At 40.0% G+C, this 9,761-nt stretch overlaps 1 non-coding gene across 1 annotated transcript; it reads right to left on the reverse strand.

Moving 5' to 3' along the window:
* Positions 1–5,153: 5,153 nt before the first annotated feature.
* LOC111914996 (small nucleolar RNA R71) lies at positions 5,154–5,260 on the reverse strand. Its single transcript, XR_002858005.1, has one exon. It is a non-coding gene; the product is annotated as a small nucleolar RNA R71 (small nucleolar RNA).
* Between the last annotated feature and the right edge of the window lie 4,501 nt (positions 5,261–9,761).

The following is a 9,761-nucleotide window of genomic DNA, read 5'->3' on the forward strand; positions in this document are numbered from 1 at the left end:
TTATTTGACTATTTTGGTATCAAAATTCATTTCTTTCTATTCCAACATTGCACTTTGGAAAACATATCCATTTCTAGCATTATAACTTTAATTTTTTTTTTTCTTATTAGGATATTATACTTGAAAAATCTATCCAGTTATCAGTGGAAATAACTTTATATTTTTGTATTTGGATTATATTGGTATAATTTCGTAGAGTTTTTAAATAAATAAGAAAGAAATGAAAGTGTAACGATAAGAAATTTCAAACCAAAATTTTCAATTTTACTATTCATAAAACATATGTCTCATCATTAAATCTCCAAAAACCAATTAACAAGTTTTCAAAACAATTGTTCAATTCCAGGATCCACAAATACAGCTCCAAATCAAAAGTGTGTGTACAATCACGCCGGTGCCTTTCCGCGATCCTCTGAGGTACTTGAAACACATAACACATAACACAGTAAGCACGAACGCTTAGTGAGTTCCCCAAAATACCACATACAACAATTTGCCACTCGAGGCTATACTCAGTACGACCCTCTGGTCAATGTGTCTCAGCAGGACCCTCCAGTCCCGTAGCTCGTTGGACCCTCTGGTCCGGTCTAGCTCGTTGGACCCTCCGGTCCGGTTTGGTTGAGCACCCTCTGGCTTCGTAAATCGTTGGACCCTCCGGTCCGGTCAGAATAGCACATAACATACATAATCATAAAAACACATAATCTCAAGCAAACACGCATGACCTTCCGGTCCAAACATAGATACCAGCCTAGGTAATGTATAGTGAGAAGACTCACCTCGGGTAAACTCGGACGATCTCGAACTCGAAACACTGATCTAGCCTCCTCCTAAACACATACATAATTCACTTCTAATTATAAACGACTCTCAAAGGTTAGACTAGTCCCTTCCTATATTCACTCAGAATGGTAAAAGACCATTCTACCCCTCCAATGGTCCAACGGTCCACTTGTTGACTAAACCCTAAAAGTCAACGGAAGTCAACCCTCAGGAGTACGCGGCACGTACAAGCTCTGTACGTTGGGCGTACTTAGATGCTATACAGAATTGGGAACACTCGACCCGTACGCTGCATGTACTAGGATTACGCCCAGCGTACGCCCCAGTTTCACTAACTTCATGATTGTGCTCTTAATCGGTTAAGACATGAGCTCAAATGCTAGATCTGTTCACTCTAAAGCATCTTAATCCATAAAGTCGGTGACTTTAAGCCTTTGCATGGCTGTAAAGGTCACCATCACCCAAATCACAGCACTTCCTTCCTTAAGAAACTCACAACTCATGCATGGTTCACTCTTAACGTCCAAGATTGGATTTTTATGGATCTAAAACACAATATACACTGAAAAGGGGCAGATCAAGGTTTATGGAGCTCCTTTACTCATAAAGTCTCCACCTTTGGGACAAAAACCCTAAAAATGGCCCCTAATGCACAAATACAAAAAGGTTAAGAAAGATTTGAGCTTTTTACCTCCAAGTGATGCTCCAACCTCTGAAAAGCTCAGATCCAAAGCTTGCACTCCAACTCTAGCTTCTTCAATGGAACCTTCTTCTCTTCAAAGGCACACAAGAACACTATCAAGCTCAAACACACATACAAGCTCTAGAACGAGGGTTTGGCACTCTTAGGGTTTCACTCTCTGGAAATGGTAGCTAAAAGTGAGGCCAATATGTTCCTTTTACAGGGCTCACCCCCACAATTAGGGTGTCAATCTGAACCTAGTATGCACAGCGTACACTATGGTACGCCCGACGTACTGGTAGCCTCCGCGTCAAGAACACGCTCATGAGTACCCGCAGCGTACCCTCCAGTACGCCGAGCGTACTCAATTTCCATAAAATATTTCAAGGACTAAATTTGACAAATTAGGGAAAGAAGAAGGGCCAAGGGGATATACCTAATTTCGGGATGTTACAATTCTCCCCCACTAGAATCAGACTTCTCCCTCAAAGTTCTGCTCCGCAAATAATTTGGGGTACTGCTCCCACATATCCGATTCCAGTTCCCAAGTCAAATCGGATCCCCGTTGATGCTGCCACTGGACCTGGACCAGAGGCACATCCTTGTTCCTCAAAGCCTTTGCCTTCTGATCTAGGATCGCGATCGGCCTCTCGATGTAATTCAAGCTCACATCCACCTGAATGTCTTCTAATGGAACTACTGCCATCTCATCAGCCACATACTTCCGCAACTAGGACACGTGGAAGGTGCTATGAATATGGCTCAACTCCTCAGGTCGCTGTAACTGATATGCTACCTTTCCTCCCTTGGCAATCACACTGAAAGGTCCAATATATCGAGGCCTCAACTTGCCCCGCTTCCTAAACCGAATTACTCCTTTCCAAAAAGAAACTTTCAAAAGCATAAAATCTCCAACCTGGAATTCAAGCTCGGATCGTCGTCTGTCTGCGTAACTCTTCTGACGGATCTGGGCCGTTTGCAACCTCTGTCGGACCTGCTGAATCTGCTTGGTCATCTTCAACACTATCTCAGTGTTGCCCATAAATCTCTGCCCCACCTCTCCCCAGCAAATGGGAGTACGACACCTCCTCCCATAAAGAAGCTCAAAGGGAGGCATACCGATGCTCGAGTGATGGCTGTTGTTGTAGGAAAACTCAGCAAAAGGTAGGTATGAGTCCCAACTCCCACTGGAATCCATAACGCATGCCCGAAGCATGTTCTCGAGCGTCTGAATCGTCCGCTCACTCTGTCCATCTATCTGTGGATGGTAGGCGATACTAAAATGCAATCGCATTCCCAATTCCTCGTGGAATTTCTTCCAGAATCTGGAAGTAAAATGCACATCCCAATCCGAAACTATAGACATCGGCACTCCATGCCGAGTGATATTGCCATATTTATACCTATTTTTAGGCAATATTTAAGTACATTTTTATATATAAGTTGGTAATTTGTTTAGAATAATGGTATTTATGAGTTTAAATGTTATTTGCAGCCAAAAAGAAGACATTTTGAAGAAAAGGAACTAAAAACGTTAAAGGAAGAAACTTCGGGAGTTAAAGGATTAAAGGACAATAAAATCAGGGAAAAAGCGTTCTCACGTCGTGAGAACTGGAAGATTCACGACGTGTGCTTAAGTTCTAGAAGATATTTACGCGGGTGAAGGAATCCTTGCCGAACACGGTTATCTTGTATTCACGACGTGAATAATTTATTATTCACGACGTGAATTGTTAAAATCTGAAATATATATATATCCTTGACCATTACGAATTAAAGGGACTTTTAGGAGACTTTTGGCAGAAGAAAGAGATTCCATAAAGCGAATTTCAGAGGAAAAAGAGATCTGGAAGTGGTTTTCAACACCAAAGAAGAGGAAGTTCATAATTTGCTTTATAAACTTGGTACATTAAACATGTGTTTGATTATAGCTTTTGACTGTTTAGCCGTTAATATGTCCAGCTAAATCTTGCTGCTTCTGTTAGCTAGATGAAGATGGAACTCATGGTTTGAATGCATTAGATTTGACTTTATTTGTTGGTTATATGCTTGTGTTGATTGATTTTACCTAGCATGTTTAGTTAATGATTTAATTGCTTTAAATTCTTGTTCTGTGTAGTTAGTGAACACAAATCTGTATGAATATGAATACCTGATAACAAAGTGAACACTAGTTTATTAGAGCTAAGATCAAACCAATCTTAGATAAGTGATTGAATCATTGAATTAAGTTATGTTAGAGAACGCATATTATGACTGTAATTGTGTTTTGATTAATCAATCTTCATAGCTCCAATCTTATTTAATAATTGATTATGTGTTAACTAATGTGTGACCATACATAGATTTACATGAATTGATTAATAATTAGTAGGTTTAGAACTAAACTGCTAATACTTCTTAAATTGGTAACCAATGGTAACAGTCTTGACTAATGTATAACCATTGAGTGAAAGTGGATTCGAACTAACAGAAGTATTTTGTTTATTAATTGAGTTTTGTTAAAGAATTAAGTTCATCTAACCTTGCAAAATTAGATACAAACCCTTTTAGCTTATTAATAATTAGATTAATTTAGTAGCGAATATATAAATTAATAACACCGTTCCCTGTGATCGACACCCGACTTACCTAAGCTATACTGTAATCTGACTAGGTACACTGCCTATAAGTGCATAGTTAGTCTAAGTTTGTTAGGTTATAAATATTAAAATTAGTGGGTACTTTCATGCACATCAATATTTTTGGCGCCGTTGCCGGAGAACGACTTAGTTTATTATTTATTTTCTTTAGGTTAATCGATACTTTTTGTGGGTAAAACCCGCAAAAAGTTAAATTTTCCAGCAAAAGTTTTTTTAGTATTAGTTTTTATTTTCTGTTTCCAATTTTTAATTTGCTTAGTTTTTTTACAGAACTCACGACGTGAGTTTATAGACTCACGACGTGAGAACTGTGATTTTTAATTTTCTTTAGTTTTTAGTTTATTTGTCTATTTTAGTTCGTTTTTACGTTGTCTTTATTGATTGTCTGCAGGAGTTCATGACCAGAGGCTCAAACACACCTTTGGTGCCACCACTTGAAGATCCCGAGTCTGCAATTCACAAGAAGAAGACGCCCTTACAAGAATTCAAATCAGTGTTTTCAAAGAAATCGGGGAAGAAAACGAGGGAGTCAAGTTCATCCTCAAAGACCGAAAGCAAGCTTGAACACTTGGATCAAATACCCGTCCAAACCGAATCCGAGTACGATACCGAGCCTGAATTTAAAGAACATACAAGCGAACCCGAGAACGAGCCAAGGCACAAAATGGCAAATATTGAAGAAATGTCAGTGGGAGCTTACAGAAAGAGAATTCGAGATGATATTGGTTCAGGCTTAGTACAACCTGCAATCCCTGCCACTGCCACATTCGAACTGAAGGGACACATCCTTTCCACATTAAAGGATATTCCATTCTATGGAAAGGATCACGAGGATGCGTTCAAACACTTAGATGAAGTGAATGACATTGCTGATCACTTCAATGTCCCAAATATTAACAGAGACATCGTTTTGCTAAGGATGCTTCTCGTTACCTTTAAAGGAGCCGCAAAGGATTGGTTAAAAGCACTCTCACCTGGTACCGTAACTACTTGGGCTCAAATGCGTGAGCAGTTTCTATCAATTCTGTCCACCGTCCAAGATTGCTAAACTGAAAAAGGCAATAGCCAATTTTGAGCAAAACCCGGGAGAGTCACTTTACGAAGCTTGGGACCGTTACAAAGGGTTGTTAAGGAATTGTCCTCAACATGACCTTAACATTCAACAAGAGGTGTCAATATTTTATGACGGGGTAAATGTGATGACAAGACAACTCTTTGATTCTCAAGGACCACTTACAAAGAAAAATCCGGGTGAAGTCAAGGAATTAATTGAAGAATTCGCAAAATACTCTCATGAATATCATAATCCAAGGAATGAAGGCATTAAAGGAGTTGGAGGTGCACAACCTGAAGAGATGGCTGCGGTGATGGCAATGCTTAACACTTTGGAGAGAAGATTAACATAAATGGACCAATCCATTCATGCAATTAAAGTTGGTTGTGAGAGATGTAGTGGTCCACATTTGACAAAAGATTGCAACTTGGACGAATATGGAAACAAGAAAGCTCAAGTTTGCTATTCGAGTAGGGACAAGTATGATGAAGATTGGAGGAAACCAAAGAAAGAGTGGTTGCCCTATGATGAATATAAGAAGCAAAAAGAAGAGAAGTATAGACAAATTGGCAGACACTTCTACCAAAAAGAACAACCACCAATCGAGAAGAAACCCGATCTAGAGACCATGTTAATTAAGTTTATGGAAGCTTCCGAAAAGAGACACGAGGCTACTGATTCTGCTATTAATGAACAAAGAATTTTGGTAAAGAATCATCATGCATTGATGGTAGAACAACAAGCTTTGATAAAAAATCAACAAGCCACCATCAATAATCTTGAAGTGCAACTTGATCAACTAACCACTTTGGTGCATGAGAAGATGTCCTCGAAAAATCCTGAAACAAAGACCCAATCTCATGTAATGGCCATAGATACTGAAGAAGAGGCCATCTCTGAGTTCCTAGAAGCCTTAGAAGAAGAACAACAACAGCCCGATCCAAAGTCAAAGAAGCCCAAGCTCGAGAATCAAGATGCTGCTGAATTGACGTACTCATGACGTGACGTGGGCCCGTCATGAACAGAAAAATTATGTCTTCGTTTCTGCTTATCAGCCGCCTTTGCCGTTTCCTTCCCGAGCTGCCCTTATTCCACTGGAAAGAGAGCATCTAGAGTTTGTTAAGCACGTGAAGGGTATCCCGATTAATACTCCCTTTGTCGAGTCCTTATCCAAAACTCCCAAGTATCAATAATCACTACAAGACTTAATAGACACTCGCAAGCAATTAAAGAAGAATTCTAAAATTATTCTAAGTGAGCAAAGCTCCAAAGCTGTGTTGGGAGAGATACCAAAAAATATGGGGGATCCTCGACGCCTCACTCTTCCATGTGAGTTTGGTAACAACATGAAGGTTGATGCTTTAGCCGATTCTGGGGCTAGCATATTCTGGGGCTAGCATTAACTTGATGCCTTATTCGTTTTATTAGAAGTTAGATATTCAGAAGTTGAAGGCTACAAGAACGACTATTCACATGGCGAACCGTTCAGTGACACAGCCCCGTGGCATTGTAGAAGATAATTTAGTAAAAATTGGAAAATTTGTTTTTTCAATAGATTTTGTAGTGTTGGGTATGAAGGAAGACCCCGATGTTCCAATTATCCTTGGTCGTCCATTGCTTAACACTGCTGAAGCTCTTGTTGATATTCGTGAGTCTAAGCTTACCTTGAGGGTTGGTGATGAAAAAGAAATTTTTGGGATAGAAGATGGCTTTCAAAGGAATCATGTTCAAGAAGAGGTGTTCACCATTAATGAAGACAATGAATTAAAAGAATTAGAAAAGCTCATGGAAGATGAAATTAAGACAATTCATCAATCAAAAGAACAAAACCAAGAGCATCTGTTCCATATTTAGTTGAAGTCATTGCTTACAAGAGTCCACCTTCTTGGGTGAGTGAGGAAGATGATGAAATGACAAGTGATGAAGAGGAGGTTACTTCACAGGTGACAAAGCCAGTAGTGAAAGAGGAGAAGGATGCTATGGAATGCAAGGAGGAAACTAAAGGGACCAAACACAAGCTTGTGGAAGATGAGGTCAAAGCTAAAAAGGAAAATTCGAAAAAGGCGTACAAAAGACACGTTCAAGCTTACAAGAGGTGTTTAAAGGAACAAAAGATCCTAGTGGTAGACTCTTCAGACGATTCAACGTAGGATGCACAGAGTCCAGCTCAAGACTCTAAGAAAAAGAAGCGCTTCTCGGGAGGCAACCCGACTCTGGTTTGCAATTTTTTTATTTTCTTATTAGTTTTTGCGTTTTAGTCTTAAAAACATAGATCATATCATCCAACTCACTTATAACATAATTAAACACTGAATGTGGGGGCCCTAAAATGGAAGTAGTAATGATTGAGAATTTAGTTAAAAGACAAATTTGATTTAGTATGAATTTTCCCTTCCAGACAAAATTCACGACGTGCTTCTTCAGAATTTCACGCCGTGAATCGTGAATAAACCGGATAATAAGTCAATAATACAATCTAGCCCATTTTATATTAGACTAAGTGGCTCAAGACCAATTCGTGAGTGCATGGCCTAATATTAAGCCCGGACGGAAATCACGACGTGAATTGTAATAAACTCACGACGTGAGTTTTGACTTGCACGGGACCACAGAATAAAGACCTAGAAACCAGTTGACTCTCATTTCTTTATTCCTCACGAAGTGAACAAGCAATCTGGTCCCCCTTGCTCCGATTTAGGCCGACAATACTCAATTTTTGTGCTTGCTTACGTAATAATTCCATACAAGGTAATGATTCTTCTATTTTATGTTTAATTTTTGCTCTAATAGTTGAATTTAGGGCTAGGGTTTATTCATTTGTTAAATTATATAAAATACGCCCTAAGATTCGTGAATTACCCTTGGAATATAGTTGATTATTGGTTGAAAATGTCATAGGAGTAAACCCCCAGCGCTATCATGGCCGATTTGTACAAAAAACAAGACCAAATATCGAATTTGAATATGAACTCACGCCGTGAATTTTTAGGAAATCACGCCGTGAATTTTGGACTATCCACGTTCTTTGTTCCTTTTATTTATAAACTGTTGGGTTGTTGTTTTGGCTGTGTTTGTTCCTTGTTTTTGCAGAGATGGCATCTAGAAGGGAAATACCTCTTGGAGTTGCGGGTTTATACCCGTTTTACAATTTTCCCACCACCATGTCCCGTGACATCTTGACCCGATGGAACAACAAGTTAGGGTGGCTTTATAACCGCGAGATTGTTGTTGCTCCTACAATCAATTGGACGGTTTTGAGGGAAGTCAGGCTTGTGGAAAGGCTGACCCCATTTTTGACAAAAGTATTTATTGGAGATGAATACTCGTTCACTTGTTCGGGTTGGCACAATCTATTTCGGATTCAAGAGCGGGTATATAAGGAATTTTGTGTTGAGTTTTTTTCAACAGTGACATTACAGGAGACAGTCCAAAACCCACATTGGCCGCAAGCTTTGGTGTTCCGGTTGGGGGGTGAGTACCGGGAGTGCAGCCTCGTTAAATTTGCTTGGAGAGTTGGACTATATGATCGACAAGAGGCAATGCCTCCCGAATTTGGTATGTTTTTTAGCGTGGCTGCTAGAGGATATACGGAGGGTGTCACTGGGTATGCTTTCTGTCATAATATTGCGTCTAAAATGTTTAATTCCGGAGTGTCTCCCGAGAGCAGTATTTGGTCCCCGTTCCATCACTTACTCCACCGTTTCATCACATTCTCCATCAATCATAGGAGGCATGGAGATAAAGTGAAAAAACAAAATTTATTCTTCTTATGGTGTATCTTACAGCCCGACGTGTGTTGCAATATTCCTTATTTTCTGGCACGTTTTCTGACTGGGTTTGCAACTAGTTCGCGCCCTGGGAGCCCCATTTGTGGAGGGCAATTTATTACGTGTTTGGCCCACTCGTATCATTTGGTTGTTCTTGATGTTATTCGTTCCATGACTTATGTTGATGAGTATGAGTTTGGCATGGGGTATTTGGAGACTATGCGGGTTGTCATAAACTTCGGGTCGCATTGGGGCATAGTACCTTCAGATGATGAGGGTGATGATGGTGATGACCAGCCGGCCGACCAACCTGAACCACAACTGAGGCCGAGGCGCATGAACGTGAGAGGAAGGGTAGAACGCGGGCAACCAATGCATCCACCCGCATCCATCGTGGGAGCACCTTTTGGGAGTTACATGGCTGGTTATTTTGACCAGTTATCTTTGAGTGTCAATTGGATTGGTGGTACCATGGAGAACGTTGTTCAACACCTTAGAGTGAAGCAGCCGCCTCGTTTGGGGTATCATTACCCGATTTGCCCGAGGTGGACGGAGTATAGAGGACATGGAGCCGACGGAGCAGGCACTAGCGGAGCGCACGAGGACGAGGAGGATGTTTGATTGTGTCTACTTTTATTTGGTTTATTTTCTTATTGTTTGGTTTCTTTTTATTTTTATTTTGTTTGGTTTTATTTGGGATTGTAAAAACTTTTAAGATATTATGTTACTTTTATTCTTCTTTGGTTGTTATTTCTCAGAAATTGCTAGGAGCACCTAAAAAGGATATCGAGATATAAGTGCGTATGTGTTTAGCCAGGAGTGTTTAAAGTCGA

This window comes from Lactuca sativa, chromosome 5 (genome assembly GCF_002870075.4).
Source record: "Lactuca sativa cultivar Salinas chromosome 5, Lsat_Salinas_v11, whole genome shotgun sequence".
Classification (NCBI taxonomy): domain Eukaryota; kingdom Viridiplantae; phylum Streptophyta; class Magnoliopsida; order Asterales; family Asteraceae; genus Lactuca; species Lactuca sativa.